The following is a 17,053-nucleotide window of genomic DNA, read 5'->3' on the forward strand; positions in this document are numbered from 1 at the left end:
TATGTCGCTGGACTCCCACGTAGTCGACTGCGGTTTGCTTCCTGGACCCGGTGGCTTAGAACTCACACCGGGCGTGTGTGCGTGTGTGCCCAAGATCCCAAGAGGAGAATGGAGGAGAAGGGATTGCGGCGTAACCATCCCTCCTGGGGGGTGATTTCTCGCTTTCTGTCTCTATGTCTCTCTTTGTCTGTCTGGTGAGCGCACGCGCCCTATTGCGAAAACCTCTAAAAAAAGAAGGCATGACATTACTGGGGAAATGGGAATTTATGCTAGGTTCTCTAAGGAGTTCTAGTCTCTCTATATAGAACTTTGCTTTCAACCCTGCAAAGATAAAAGGTGGTTCCAGTTTTGTGAATAGCAGGTGAAGATAAAAAACAGACAAACATTATACCTATTTGTAAGTTCCATTGACTGGTACTAGCTACTTGACCACCAATAGCAGGGAGGCTGGGAGATGTACAGAAGTTTATGGAATATTGATGAGCACCACTGTCTCTGAAAGCCATATTAACTGATACCGTTTATGGCAGGGTCAAATGCTCACTAGTAGGTTGTTCTGTTCCATACCCATACACTTTTCTCCAAGTTGTAAGCCTATTCAATCTCAGTACTTTTTGTTAGAAAACAGGATTGAACCAGACTCAGTATAGGGAGACAATGAGATAACATAAAGCCTGTTATAGGGGTGAGTGGTGGACTATGTCCAGGACATTCTTATACTTCAGCATTGTCACATCAATACCATGCTGTTAAGATTTCTTAATGAGAAGGTCAATGATTTTGTCATTTCCTTCCAGTGAATTTCATAGAAACATTGTTTTTGCACCTAAATTTTATTAAGTAATCTCTGATAATTTACTTAAAATAACCAATACATCTTTAAAAATATTTTTTAAATGGGAAGAATCTTAGTAGGCATATAACTTGGAGGAAAGTATATAGACATGTTAGAGAACAACCTACTAGTGAGCATTTTACTGTACTTTAAATGATATGTCTTTCATGAAGCAGTGATGTTCGCCAGTGTTCCATGAGCTTATGTACGTCTTCTAGTCTCTTCTGTAGTTAGGTTGGGGTCATGTAACACTAGTCAGTGAAATTTGCAAGTGGGTATAAGATCTGTCTCACTTTGTTTTCCCCTACTACGTGCAAATCTGGAAGCTATTGGTGAGGTGATGGTTAGATATTAGAAACTCTGTAACCCAGGCTGGCAGGTGGCATGGTGGTTAAGGTGCTGGGCTCCCACATGGCCAACTATAATTCAAGTCTTGGACCTGGTAGCTTGCTTTATCACTTTCCCTCTTTTTCTCTCTGTCTCTGTCTCTGGTCAAGTTAAAAATATTAATAATAGATGAAGTTAAATAAATCTCAAAAAACTCTTCTGTAACCCAAGTCCTTTAAATGATTGTGGACTCAAGTCTCCTATATTGAGTTCAGTCACTGAGATTTACTTTTTACTGAGGGTTAATATTCAACTGTAATATAAGTCCCCCTTCCTGACAGTTTTGGAATATTTAACAAAGAAAAAGAATTTATAATATAGTCAATCAATTGAGTTAGTAGAAATTAAAAGGCAATGGATTTTTAAAAATGTTTGTTTGTTTTCTGCCACCCTCATATATACATATTTCCAGTGACTAGAATAATGTTTTTGTAGTGAATGCTGTCCTGTTTTACCTAGAGTATTCCCCCTTCAGTTGTTGGGAATGTTGTTGGCTGATGAACCTACCCTAAATTGCCTAAGGGGACCAAAGTTGCCTCACCCAATTTTACTCCACTTCCAGGAGGAACTCAATTCCAAGGATTAGTCAGTTTTGGGGATTTAAAAACCCTGAACCCTTGTTCTAATTTTGGCCAACTCTGAAGGGTCCCTGTAGCTTCAAACCCCCCTGGGGGTTAGGATAAAACCTTTTTTCTGGGATAGCAGGTGGTACGATGGTTAAGGCAGCTGGACTCCCACATGGCTGACAACTGTGGTTCAAGTCCTGGACCTGGCAGCTTGTTTTCTCACATTCTTTTCTCTCTCTGTCTCTCTCTAGTCAAATAATGACAATGAATAAAATTAAATAAAATAATTCTTTTTTTTTTTTGAGAGGTTTTTGTTATAGGGCACGTGCGCTCGCCAGAAAGAGAAACAGAGAGACAGAAAGCAAGAACTCAACCCCCAGGGGGGATGGCCACGCCTCAATCCCTTCTCCTCTATTCTCCTCTTGGGATCTTGGGCACACATGCACACACACCTGGCATGAATTTAAGCCACTGGGTCCAGGACTGGAACCACGGTTGACTACATGGGAGTCCAGCGACATAGCCATTATGCTAACTGCTGGTCCCAAATAAAATAATCCTTAAAAAAAAAACAAACAAAATCAACCTCTGACTTTTAAAACCTTGCATCTTTCCCGCTTCCCACAAGTGTTAACCCAAAGAGCACTTTCTAATACATTTCCTGCATGCTGATCTCTCTTTCAGAGTCAGCTCCCCAGAGAACTCAGCCAGTTGCAGCTTGATATACAGTAAGTCTTGATAAGTCTATATAGAAGTTCTTGATAAATGAATGAAAGAATTTTAATTTAGAATTTCTTCTTGGACAGGAATGTTCCCCTAAATATGATCAGAGTTTGGGATATATAAAAAAAGGGCACATCAGTCTAGAAACTTCTAGTTATTGAATACCCAGGGCTTGGTTAGAGATTAATAAAACCAAGAAAGTCAAAGAGATTCAAGCTTTCAATTTTCAAATTGGAAGAGCTCTGATGATCTGTGGACTCTTACTACCTTTGGCTTACATAATTGAGGCTGGTTTTCTGAATAATAGTCATGTTTGCAGACTTCATTAAATCCACTGATCAGATATACCAAACCCCCACATGCCAGGCTGTCAAAGTTGTGAGGATTTCAGGACCATTGTCTTGTGCATGGTTAGGTCCTTGCTATAAATGAATGTTATCTAAGGGTACATCATCGCTTACACTTAGGAGGTAATAACAGTCAGAAAGTTGTTAGTATACAACTGTGGTATGTGTCAATTCAGATGACTAGCTGGTGGTGACAATGCCTTTTCTAGAAGTTCATTTAACAATATGTATTTGTGTCTCACATAAAAAGATATCTAAAGAAAGATGGACTCTAGTGCAGCACATCAGATCTCTGTCTCTACTCTGTAATTCTCTCAATCTAGCTTTTTTGATCTTATGACTTAAAACTCACGCCAAGGCTGCAAATAACTCCAGGTGTTATATTCTCATCCAACACAGTCTAGAAATGTTGCTGGATGAAGCACCCTATACCCCAAGTCCAGGAACTCAAAATAGGTCTGACCGTTCGCTTCTCAAGAAAACACAGAAAGGCAAAATTGTTGATGAGAGAGAATTTTTTTAGTGTGGCCACAGTGGGAAGACTTGTAAGAGTACATTAAACTGGACAGCCAACATATACATTATAGGGGGTGGGGGATACTATGGTGCTAATGGCTATTTATAGAAAAGCATGGATCAGGTTAGTTTTTACCTGAGGGGAGGAGGCGCAATCTAATGATTTACCTTTGAGACAGGAATTTCAGTCTGCAAAGGGGCAAAACAAAATGATTCATCTTGAAGACAGGAGTTCAGATTTGTGGCTAGGGCAGAATGACCCTCATTGCTTCAAGCTCCAGGTTGGCCATTTTTCTCCTTGGAGTTCCTATGTGAGATCTCAAACACAGATTATCAAGCTAAAAGAAAAACAGTTTTTGATTTAACAAGGTGGAGTCAGTCTGGCTAAGGAGTCCCCTATTACAGAAACATGTGGGGAAGTAATTCCTCAAAATACATGAAATTAAGATGGCTTTCCCATTTTAAAAACTTTCACTATTAAGGGAAAATAATTAACAAGTATTGTGTTATACTAAATAAGATTTGCCTTGTAGAACTCAGGACAAAACTAGTCTGTCCTCAGGGATATGACCATAGAACAACAAAATCAAAATTCTTACTGAAATATGAGTGTAAATAGTTTTTTTTTTTTGAGTGTTCAAGGATTTGCCTCAGTAGGAATGATGCACAGCCTGAGTGTAATGGCAAAATGATCGTGTGTGTGTGTGTGTGTGTGTATGTGTGTGTGTGACTGTATAGTGCTGTAAGTATTCCTGGAAGTTCAAATCAACTCAGTAACTAGAACATCCAGTGCTCTCTAGAAGATAGGAAATGGAAAGTTTTTCCATAGTTAACCATATTTTTTTCTGTTACTTATTTTTCTTTCAAAGAAAATTCTATATAGAAAAGGAATTGTGGGAGAAAGGCTCTTTCCTTTCCGTCTGCCGGCAGCCATCAGGTAAGCCAAGATGGGCGTGTACAAGTACATCCAGGAGCTGTGGCGGAAGCAGCAGTCCGATGTGATGTGCTTTCTCCTGCTGGTCCGCTGTTGGCAGTACCGCCAGCTCTAGGCGCTGCACTGGGCGCCCTGCCCCACCCTGCTGGATAAAGCAAGCAGACTAGGCTACAAGGCAAAGCAAGGTTATATGATATACAGGATTCGTGTGTGGCCGTGGAGGCCGCAAACGCCCAGTCCCCAAGGGTGCAACCTATGGTAAGCCTGTCCATCTTGGTGTTAACCAGCTCAAGTTTGCTCGGAGCCTCCAGTCTGCTGCAGAGGAGGGAGCTGGATGCCACTGTGGGGCTCTTAGAGTCCTGAATTCTTACTGGGTGGGTGAAGATTCCACATACAAATTCTTCGAGGTTATCCTCATTGATCCATTCCATAAAGCTCTCAGAAGAAACCCTGACACCCAGTGGATTACCAAGCCAGTCCACAAGCACAGGGAGATGCGTGAGCTGACATCTGCAGGCCGCAAGAGCCGAGGCTTTGGAAAGGGTCACAAGTTCCACCACGCAATTGGTGGCTCTCGCCGTGCAACTTGGAGAAGGCTCAATACTCTCCAGCTCCACTGCTACTGCTAATCTAAGAAATGTTTGTAAACTTCATACCTAATAAACTATTTAGGACAGTCAAAAAAAAAAAAAAAGAAAATTCTATATAAATTGTACAAGACTATATTTCCTCTTTCCTCCCTCACCACTGTAGTGCTTGTTTCTCTACCACATCAATAATTTACCTTTTTTCAAATTGGAATGTATCCTTAAAATTATTTCCTATGCATTTTAATGTATTTTTGATACATATAAATAATATATGGATTGTGTATATTAAAATAAACAATAGCCTATAGATATAATTTTATAACTCATTTTGTTCAATGAACAATGTGATTTGGAGTTATTTCCATGATGCCATATTATTACACATGTCACTATTTTGTACTGCTGCATGGTGTCCCAACTTTGAATGTATACATTTTATTTCACCATTTATTATTGTTTGGCTATCCAATATTTAATTCACAAGTCATCACTTTACCTAATTCTTTCAGTAGTTATTGTAATTTAAGTGTACTTATTTTTGTGTCTTCATCCATTTAACATGGCTGTTTCTCTCTCTCTTAGCTTATTTATTTACTTAAATTGACAAAAAATTTATATATTTATAATATATTGTGGAAGGCTGCATATTGGATCTTGCACATGAACAACTGTTTGTCCATTTTTTTGCCTTACCCTAACATGGCTGTCTGCTTCTGTAAACCAGAACCCCCTGGTAACTGACCACCTATAAAAAGACTACTCCAACTTCAATCAGGGCTACAGTTCTGACTCTTGGTGCATCCCTCTAAACTTAATCTGGCTTTGGTGGTCGTTCATTCAGTGGCACTCTACATTTGGAGGCTCCAGTGAGATCTGGGAACCTTAGAGTGGCTGAATAACACCTCAATGAGGATGCTCCTTACATCCTGTTCCAGGTCCCAAGAGGGGTAAGAAGGCCTCATAAACATGAATCAGAAATTGGAGTCTCTGGTGGCACCTGAATCTGGTAAGATTCTAGTTATCTTGGCTTGAGAGCTCTCCTGGTGGGACTTTAGGAGGGCTGGACGCAGCAGAACCTCCAGGTCCCTGGGACCGAGTGCGACGGCACTTCGGGTTGCTGGTGACAGTGATTTCTGGGTAACTGTCTTTCTGTCTTGTCTTTGAAAATGGGACAGGACCAGTCATCACCCTGCTTGTCTTTGGGTGCACTGTCTTGATTTGTCTAGTCTTTGTCAGTTTTGTTTTTGTCAAGATGGATCAGGGACAGTTGTCAGTCTGTTTGTCTAAATGTACCTCCCCATAGTCCTGATGTGTGTGTGTCATGCGTACATGTAATATGTCATGTTATGTACTGTATGTTGTATGTCTGTGTGAAAAAGGCCTTAAAAATTCTATTCAATTTGGTTTATAAAAAGAGCGCTCATAAAAATTGGTTTAAATGCTTTTAAAGTTCATATACCTTTAGTAAATGATCTGGTTTCAAATGTAATGAAAGAAAAAAATTAATAAGTGGAAGTCTTCACAATTTTCAACATTATTTTGTCTAGCTTTTTGTTAATCAAACAACATCATGTTTATCTTAATGTGGTTGGTTTAATAAAACAGCTAGTGTTGTATGTTACTTTTTCAGTTTTTTAGTTTTAGTGCTGACAGAGGATCTTTGACCTCAAAGTAACTCTTGAATGTTTACAGAGGGCCCCTGAAACATCCAAAAGGGAGATGTTAAACTAACCAGACTTATTCTTTATATGTTAGATAAGGATAAAAAACATTGTCAAATTAAGTAATTCTAATTTTCTTGACATTGTATTTAAGTTATATGTAAAATATGTTATGTACTTACATATCTATATATGTATTATCTTCCAAAATAATTTGAGATTTCCAGGAATTTATGATGAAATACTTACCAGTCATGTGTAAGTTATTATGTTAAACTGGTTTCTAGCCAAATTTCTTTGTCAGTTATGAATTTTTGTCAGAGCATTAACTATGGCTATAATCCTAATGTCATGTCTTAAGGAAATTCACAGGAAGAGTGGAAAGAGAATATACTCTTACAAGTACTGGCTTCTAAAAATCTAATAATTTAACTGGGTAAAATTTTCATTTTCTATGTGAACTGATTTGTTTTCTAAACTGTTAAGCCAAAATTAGCCAAAAAAAAAAGTAAAAAATGTTTGACAAAATCACATGTTAAGTGGCCAGTGCAATACACCTGAGTTATAAAGGTAAAATTGATGTTAAAAATATGTCTAATGTTAAACATGGACTCATTGGAGTATTGCTGCCTGGTTTTCTCCAAGTCCTCCTTATAATTCTTATTATTAAGTTAACATGCTTTAGTTATTCTTATTGTTGGTCTTTAAATTGGGAGGGTCTGTTAGTAAGGTTGTTCAATTTTACATTCAAACATTGCTAAAACAAATTTTGTTGCTATTGTTTGTTTGTACATGTTCATAAGCTACCAGTCAGTATATGTGGATATATGTCCTTCTATTTTTACAAACTTAATAACTCCTCCAGAAAATAGCAAACTTCCCAAGGTGGGATAAAAAGATAAACATGTACAATTAATAAAAATTGGGCCTAAATATCAGAAATAAAATCTAAAAACTCCTATCCAAAAACTCTACAACAGAACCTATCAACAACTCAAAAGAAAGCAAAATCCTTAAATCTGGAAAACAAAGCATAGTAAAAAAAAGAAACAATGTTTTAGTCAAAAGTCATAAAATTCTATTTCACCAGTTAGTCTCATGTAACTAATTTCTCTTCTGTTTAATTTTCAGTGTTACTGTGGTCCAATCTTTCTGTTCCAATCCTGGAAGTTAACATTCAACATTAATATTGATATTTCCATATTTATCCCTAGCATTTTCTTGGTTGTTCTTTATTCTATTATTTCTGTCTGTGTGTCTTTAGTTTTCCTGGTAAAGCACTCCCTTCAGAACTTCTTAAAGAGCTAGTCTTGATATGGAGCAACCAGGAACATATGAGCAATCTTGAAGCAACCCAAGGCTGATAACTACCTGGGCTTTCTGTTCTCCTGTGATGCCCTTCCTCTGAACTGTTGAGTGGCTAGAGGTCTCGAGGAGGTTAAATTCTCTGCTTCTCTGCCAGCTGTGCATTAGGGCGGACACTGAGACCCTCCCCGATAGGACACTCCCAGCATGCTGAAACTTCCCCTCCCCAATTCACTCATAAAAGATTGTGTCCAACTCTCAGTTGGGGCCAGAGATTCAGAGTGTTAACTACTCTGCTCAAAAGTGTAATAAAGCATTCTCCTTTCTCTCCTGAGTGCTATTTTTTGCTCCTCAATGTCTGTTTTTCTGCATCATTTGGTGTGTTGGCTGGAAACAAAATCAGACTAGCCCTTTGAGCCACTGATCCCAGGGCATTCCCTCCCCCTGACCCCTGGGAAGGGTACTACAGTGTGGAGAGATAGGCACGCCCCCATCTCATTTGATGGGATCCCTCAGCTGGGTTTCCTGCCCCAAGGTCAAATGTTCCTGGATCAGCAGCCTCCAATTGGAGAAGAACCAGCTCCCGGACCCTGATGTATCATCTGTGGTTAACTCTGGTAATCTGGTAAGCCCTGGGGATCTGTAGAACCCTAGTGAGACAGATCTACTTTGACTGAGTAGGAGAGGAGACCTGATACTCTCCTTCAGTTGCAGGACTGACAGGGTTCATCTGGTAATTGGCTGGTGTGGGGAGGGAATGTATAACCTCTCCAAATGAATGTGAGTGTTTGTGATGAAAGAATGTTTGTGGCTCCACAGCCTCTCACTACGGAGCATTATTGGGTCTTTAACTGTGTTTTCATGGTGGTTCCATGAAGGCTAAAGAGCAGAATTTATGCTGGGGGACCCAGTCCCTCCCTGCGCGTTCAATCCAGTGGAGGATTTATATTCAATTGCCTATTGCCAAGGAACCACACAAAGCCTGTGAGAGATAGGGCCAGGCAGATGCCTGATTGGTCCCCTCTGGGGGACAACCACTCTTTGTTTTTGACACTGTTTATGGGAGGGGGGACACAGAGAGTGATGGAAGGGCTTTCCCTGTAAAGGTGGATAGGCAGAGTGAATGTCAGGTCACCAGTTCTATCCCTGAAAGCTGGGACAAGAGTTCCTCCCAACTGTTATGGACAACATTGACGGGGCCATTCAGACAACACAAGCTGGTACGAACCCTCCATTGTGTCACTGTACTGGCCTGCACTCAATTTCTCTGCCGTGAGCTTTACTGTTATTACAGTACCCTGCAAGGGTAAAGGGCCAGGGAACCTGAGACAGACTCCCCCACCTGCCTGTTTTAAACTAAAATTAACATATGTTAAGTTAGTTTAAGGCTAGTTTTATGTAAATATCCCTTGTTAAAGCTGCAGGCCAAAGTTAACTTGTATTAGGCCAAATTAGCACAAGAACTCACTGATTAACAGACAAAGAATTCAGGAAATAAATACAGGGACCTGTGGGTTAATAGAGGAAGGACAGATCTGGCTAACAGAGACAAGATAAATAAACCTGAAGGCTCCAGGGGGAAGAGTAACTATCTTAGCTGGAAGTTCTTATCTGGTCTAAGGCAAGCAACAGATAGCACCTAATTACAAACCATTTCTCCCTTGTGTGTTGTTAACTATGAAAAACTGCTAATAAAACACCCTGTGTTGTCTCTTGAGCTATAAGACCCTCTCACCCAAAAAGACCCTGTCCAGTAATCAAGATTTAAGAAGATGCACAGGCAAATAGACGCCTTCATCCTGAGAACTGTAATTGATTATACCTAATCAAACAAGACAGACATCATGTTTTATGATTATTGTTCCTGTGCCTTGAATTTCCTGTTTTATAGAGTAAATCTTTTATTTCCTCCTCACCCCTCCTACTCCTGTAAGACATCCCTCAATAAATACGTGTGTTTGGTAGCCACTAGTGCAACAGCCTGGAGCTAGCTCTGGCTGTGACTGACTAAGAACATGCTAAGAGGCATTGAGGTCTTAGTCTAATTTTGTTTCTGTTCACCTGCGCCACCTCCAACGAGTCAACCCACCACTGCCGAAGCTGGACCCCAGCACAACATCCTCCCAGAGCCTGCCCTGACCCTTCTACAATGCCTTCCACCATGGAGCCAAACATGCCCTGTCTGTCTGAGGGGAGAGAGAGCAGGCACCACCTTCTACCTAGACAGCCTTCCCTCTTCGATCAGCTTGGGAGACTTCTATTCCCTTGACCTCCTCTATTCCACCTGTCACCCATCTCACGAATAACCCTCTCCAGTACCAGTGTACCAGGGTATCCATCATTGGAAGACTAAGAAGATGGACCCTGGAGAGAGACCACTATGGTACTTCTGATTGCAGCCTGAGGCTCTTCTGTAAACTGGAACAAACTTATCACCTGCACTGCCTGGCCTTTTCAGCAGCCCCCACCCCACACCCTGGGAGACTGCATGGCTACTGAGCCTCTGGGCTAAGACCTGCTCTCAAGAGCTGCTGTCCTTCCAGTGTCTCATCATTGATCACTTCCTCCAGTCTGTGGTCTCCTAAGCCCTCTGGGAAGTGCAGGCATTTGATAACTGGAGATATCAGAGATATTTGGGATATGATGGGAAAACCCCAACCCAAGTTTTCCAAGCCTACTGTGCTGGACTGTATGGAGAGGTTTTTTTTTTTTTTTGCTATAGAGCACGTGTGCTCACCAGACAGACAGACAGAGACAGAGAGACAGAAAGCAAGAAATCACCCCTCAGGGGGGATGGCCATGCCACAATCCCTTCTCCTCCAGTCTCTTCTTGGGATCTTGGGCACACACGCACATGCACCCGACATAAGTTTAAGCCACAGGTTCTGGGACTCGAACCGTGGTCGACTAGTGGGAGTCCAGCAACATAGCCATTATGCTAATTGCTGGTCCCATGTATGCTGATTAATTTTAAAAAAGGGCTTCTCTGGTGATTATGGAGTTAAATTGAAACCAGAGAGGTTATGATCCCTCTGTGAGATTGAATAGCCTTCTTTTAAGGTGAGATGGCCACTGAAGGGAACTTTATATCTCCCTACCATGTGGGATATGTTCAAGTGGTTATTGGCACCCCAGACCATCCTGACTAGTTCTCCTATGCTGACTCCTGGCTACAAGTCGTCCATGTCATTGCACCCTTGACATGAGTCTGCATAAGAGGGAAGAACCAACCAATGCACTATTTTGGCCACTCACATCATGCTGCCTGTGCCTGCCTTTGACCAAAAGAAACCCACGGTGCCAATCCTGCAGGGGCCCCAGAAGAGGAGCCATTAGCAGCTTCACCCCCATATGTCCTGGCTGAGCTGGTGATCAAAAATCCTGCCCCACTGTTTCCCTGGAGCCTGAAAAGCAGCCTGAGGAGCCAGTGCTAGCTCTGCCAGTCCAAGGGGGAGGCCACCAGCCATCCTGAATCCTGAGCCCAGATTTTGCCTCACCCACTGTCACCTGGAGAGCTGCTGAAGCCTGGGGCAACTTCACTCTTCAGATGCCCCTCCAGGAGACTGAGGACACTCCCCACCCCCAATCAATAGGCACAGATGGGGCTATCACAGAGGGCAGAGCAACTTTCTACTACAAGCCCTTCACCACTACCAATTTGCTTAATTGGAAACACCATATCCCCTCCCACTCAGAACAGTCCCAGGTAATGATAGATCTCATGGAGTCTATATTCCAAACACACCAGCCCACCTGGGACCACTGTCAGCAACTACTCCTCACCCTGCTTAACACAGAGGAGCACCACAAAGTCCTTGTAGCAGTGAAGAAATGGCTACAAGAGCACACCCCCAATGATGTGCTAGATCTCGAGGCTTGACAAGAACTGCTTTTCTGAATGAAAAACCTGACTAGGATTTCAATACTGAGGGTAGCCATAGCCATCTCAGCAAGTATTGGGATGCACTCCTACAGAGAATGAAAACCAGTGCAAAGAAACCCACTAACATGGCAAAAACCTCAGAAGTAACTCAGAAGACAGATGAGCCACTTGAACAGTTTTATGAGAGGCTCTATGAAGCTCGCTGGATCTATACCCTCTTTGATCTGGAGAGTCCAGAAAGCCAGCAAGTGATTAATGCCACCTTTGTTGCCCAATTGGCCCCTGCCTTCAGAGGCAGGAAGACTTTGCTGGGATGAGTACCACCCAGCTCCTGGAGATTGCTAAGACAACTGGAGGCACCACCAGGCCCCAGAGGGGTCCCAAAACCAGCTGCCTCAGGCTTAGACCAACCCAGTGTACATACTGCAAAGAGGATGAGCACTGGAAAGATGAATGCCACAAGCAGAAGGAAAATGAAGGGAGAATGACCAAAAATCCACCAGGAGCCCTCAAGATCTTCCAACCAGAACCCCCAAGGGGCCTCCTAAACATGATGAAATCAGAATAGGACCAACCAGGCTCCATGATCTTGGGCCCCCAGGAGCCCCTGGTCAATGTCAAAGTGAGAGGCTAGCCAATGACATTCATGGTAAATACCAGAGCTGAACACTGTTATCACCCAGCCTGTGACCACCCCTCTGTCAGGCCAAATAGCCACCATCATGAAGGCTACTGTGTTGGACCTGCCAACAGTGAACAGTTCCTGAGTTGGGGGCGAGGATTAAAGAAAAGACAAGAAGACAGGATAGAAATGGGAGGACTGCCAGTCAATACCGGTCAGCCATGAGTTAAGTTTATTGCTGTGTTTTATACAGAAATATTTGGCTTCCTTAACATGGGACTCAAAAGTCCTTGCTGAGTTTATCAGGTTGTTGTAACAATACTTGGAACATTCTGCACATAACAATTCAGACGCCCAATGTTAGGTCCAGACAATAACCTTGGTCTCCATCTAGCGGTCATGTCCTGCACGTTACTCACATCTCCTTCTTGGCTCTCCACACCACTGGAAACATCAAAACTCAGCCGTTTTTATTATTTATTTATTTTTTAAAGAATTATTTTATTTAACTTTATTTATTATTATCATTATTATTTTTCAGTTTGATCAGAGAGAGACACAAAGAGAGAGAGAGGAAGTGAGAAAGCAAGCCACCAGGTCCGAGACTTGAACCGTGGTCGGCCATGTGGGAGTCCAGCACCTTTAATCACCATGCCACTTGCCAGCCCCAACTCAGCCCTTTTTTAGGCAAGAAGCTGCCTGGTTATCCACAAGTTCCTGTACCTGCCTGAATCTCCCAGCTCCATTGCTGGAAAGAGACCTATTGACTAAACTCAAGGTGCAAGTCAGCTTTGACTCATCAGGCTCAGCTGCATTGATTGTCAGCCCTGCCATAATGCTGACTGTAACAACGGCCCAAGAGAAAGAATGGTACATATTCACCACCAGAGAAGGACTTGCTACCGATTTAGAGAATTTTCCAAGTCAGGAAACTGGTGTACTCAGCTCCAGTATTTTGATGACCTCCTGCTCACTGGAGTGACCTGAGAAGATTGCTGGAAGGGAACTCAAGCGCTACTCCAGCTTCTCTCTCAGGTCGGATACAAGGTCTCAATGAAGACGGTACAGATCTGTCGTACTCAGGTGTAGTTCATAAGATTCATTCTGACTAAAGGACACTGTTCTCAGGCATGAACACAAACATATGATATGTGGGCTGCCTCAGCCCACAACCAGGAGACTACTGCATGAGTTCCTGGGAGCAACAGGATTCTGTAGGATTTGGATCCTGGGCTTTGCTGAGAAGGCCAGATCACTGTATGAGCTACTCAGAGGCCCAGAGGAGGTTCCTATCAAATGGAAACCCCTCCAAGAATAGGCTTTCCAGGATCTCAAGTCAAGTCTTGGGAAAGCCCCATCTTTGGGACTCCCCAACATCACCCAATAATTCAATCTGTTCATATATGGAAAAAGTCAGACAGCACTAGGACTCAGCCCATTGGACCTTGGGAGAGACCCATTTCCTATCTGTCTAAGAGTCTCAACCCTGTGGCATCTAGATGGCCCCCTTGCCTGTGAGCCCTTGCTACCACTGTTGAATTGATTAAAGAAGCAGACAAATTAACCTTAGGCCAAGTTATTATCACCTGGGTCCCTCACTCAGTGACTTTCCTGATAAACAGCAGGGTATATAAATAGCTAGCCAGCTCTAGGATGGCCTGCTACCAAGGCTTATTAATTGGAAACCCTCGGATTAGGCTCCAGGCTCTCCATGCTCTCAACCTTGCCAGCATCCTCCAGGCCACACTGGGGCCTCCTGACCACAAATGTTAAGAGGCCCTCAATGAGGACCTTTCTGGATGCCCTGATCTTGCAGACACACTATTGAAGTCTCCAAACCTCACCCTCTTTACTGATAGCTTCATGCAGAATGGACATCAATATGCTGGCTATGTTGTTACCTCTCAGGACACAGTGATCGAGGTTGGGGCACTGTTCCAAGGGTGGTCAGCTCAGCTGGCTGAACTCTGGGCATTAATCCAAACCCTAAAACTGGTGACTGACAAAAGGGTAAATATCTACATGAACTCATAATATGCCTTTGACATTCTACACATCCATGTGGCATTATATATAGAGATAGGACTCTTCTTAGTAGAAAGAAAGACAGTTAAAAACAAAGAAAAAAATCTGCCAATTATTAGAAGTCTGGGAGCCAAAAGAAGTGGCAATCATCCATTGCAGAGGACACCAGAGGGGGGAGGATCCTGTCACCCTGGGAAATCAATTAGCAGACCAGGCAGCCAAGGCTGCTGCCAGCCAAATTCCAACTGCTCTAACCAAAGTGTTACAACTTACAGGTCTCCCTAAAGCCCCTCCCTATACCCCTGACAAACATATTCAGGCAAAATCAGAGGGAGCAACTCTGGAAAAAGATAGTTGGTAAAGACTACCAGATAAAAGAATATACGTACCTCAGTTCCTGGGATATTCATTGATAAAGCAGCACAACGAGTTGACTCATTGAGAAAAAACTAACCTGGAGAATATGCTAGGTTGATACTATTTCTTGAATCACCTACTGTCATCATGTGTAACCATGAGCATGCAATGTGAGACTTGTGCCAGAAATAACCCCGCCCAGGGGCCAACTTGGTGGGCTAAAATATAGGCCAGTGGGACAACTTTCCTGGAGTTGCAAGAGGCAGTACAGTCATGCCGGGGCTATAAGTACTTACTAGTCCTGTTTGCACTTACTCAGGTTGGATGGAAGCCTTCCCTACGTGAACTGAAAAGGCCAGAAAAGTTTATTGAGCCCTTCTGAAGAAAGTCATATCTTGGTTTGGGTTCCTCCTTATAGTTATAAGGTCAGACAATAGCCCTGCTTTCATGGCAGAAATTACACAGGGGGTGGTAAAGGCCTTGAGCATAAAATGGAAGCTTCACACTGCTTACTAACCTCAGAGTTCTGAGAGTTGAATGAGTGAATCGTACCCTCAAGTACATCCTAGCAAAACTTTGTCAGGACACTGGATGCCCCTGGGTGGATGTCCTACCATTGACCGTACTCTGAGTTCAATGCACTCCACAAAAACAAGGTTATTCCCCTTATGAGATCCTGTTTGGTCAGCCACCCCTTTAGTCACTCAGACCCAAATAGCTGATGTCTGTCAGCTGGGTCAGGCTGTCCTGTCCACAGATCTGGTGGCCTTGGAAAAGACTTTTAAAAAAGTAGCTCATGTCACCTTAGAAAAAACTCCCGTCCCCCTCGGAAACTAGGTATACAAACATGAGCCCAGGGACTTGGTGTGGGTTAAGCATTAGAAAAGAGAATCACTACAGCCCTAGTTGGGGCCATATGTTGTTGTATTTGTTACCCCAACTGCAGTTAAAGTTACAGGGATAGCCCCATGGATCCATCGCTTGTGAGTGAAATGAGCTGTAGCACTAGAGGGTCCTGGAACCTGGATGGTGCTAAGCCACCCTGAGTAGCCAACCAAGGTGACCTTCCAGAGGACAAAGAGCTGACATCAATCTGTACCCCTGCTGCAGCCACTCCTGGGCTGGCTGCTCTCTGCACTGCAGAAGCTGGAGGAGTCTACAGTCCTGCTTTGGTCACTCTGGATGCTGACCAATCTACACATGGTAGAAGCTTGAAGACAGCAATGGATGACACCCTGACAATACCCTTACAACCTCCCACTTAAAGCCATCAAATATCAACTGCTGTCACTGCACGGGGAAGCAATGTTAACTGCCCTCCTGTTAATTGACCCTCCTCAAGTATGGTTGAGGAGGCTCAAGTGGGGGAATGATTTGGAGCAACTAGGAACTTGTGAGCAACCTTGAACTAAACCAAGGCTAATAACTACCTGGGCTTTCTGTTCTTCCTCTGAACTGTTGAGCAGTCAGAGGACTTGAGGAAGTTAAATTCCCTCCTTCTCTGCCAGCTCTGTGTTAGGGTGGACACTGAGTCCCTAACCTGATAGGATACTCCAAGCGTGTTGAAACCGCCCCTCCCCAATTCGCTAAAATGTCCAAACATCTGGATAATAGGCATCCCAGAAGGCAAAGAGACTCATAAGGGCATTGATAATCTATTCCATGAATCTTCCAAACCTAGAAAGTCACTCAAAGATTCAGTCCCAAGAAATACAAAGGACTCCTAATAGAATCAATCCAAGAAGATCTTCTCCAAGACACATTTTAGCCAGATTGACCAAAACCACAGACAAAGACAAGATACTAAGAGTGGTAAGAAAAATGGCAAGTTATGGTATCCCATCAGACTAACAGCAGACCTCTCATCAGAAACAATGCTAGCGAGGAAAGAATGGGAAAATATATTCAACGTGTTAAGGGAAAAGCAATTTCAACCGAGAATACTGTACCCAGTAAGATTATTGTTCATTTGGGAAGAAAAGACACAAACATTCTCAGATAAACAAAACCTGAAAGAATTTACCAGCACCAGACCAGATCTCCAAGAAGTTCTTAAGGGAGTGCTATGTCAGTAAAATTAAATGCACAGAAATAAAATTAAATGCACAGAAATATAATTAAATACACAGAAATAAGAGTTCAAAAACTAAGAAAATGGGCAGCTTAATTGTAGGGACAAGTCTGGAGTTGAATATTATATCCCAGAATTCAATCTGGAAGATCGAACCACAACAGAAGAAAGATTAAGTACATGAGAGTGAGCTGATGCAACAGCATTCTGTGACTTGACTAAAATATTGCT

The 17,053-nt window shown here is 42.6% G+C and overlaps 1 pseudogene; it reads left to right on the forward strand.

Annotated features, from left to right (window-relative positions):
• The first annotated feature begins 4,241 nt into the window (after window positions 1-4,241).
• Window positions 4,242-5,002, forward strand: LOC106733324 (60S ribosomal protein L15-like; annotated as a pseudogene).
• Window positions 5,003-17,053: the final 12,051 nt, after the last annotated feature.

This window comes from Tupaia chinensis, unplaced genomic scaffold (assembly GCF_000334495.1).
Source record: "Tupaia chinensis unplaced genomic scaffold, TupChi_1.0 Scaffold143563_1, whole genome shotgun sequence".
Classification (NCBI taxonomy): Eukaryota; Metazoa; Chordata; class Mammalia; order Scandentia; family Tupaiidae; genus Tupaia; species Tupaia belangeri.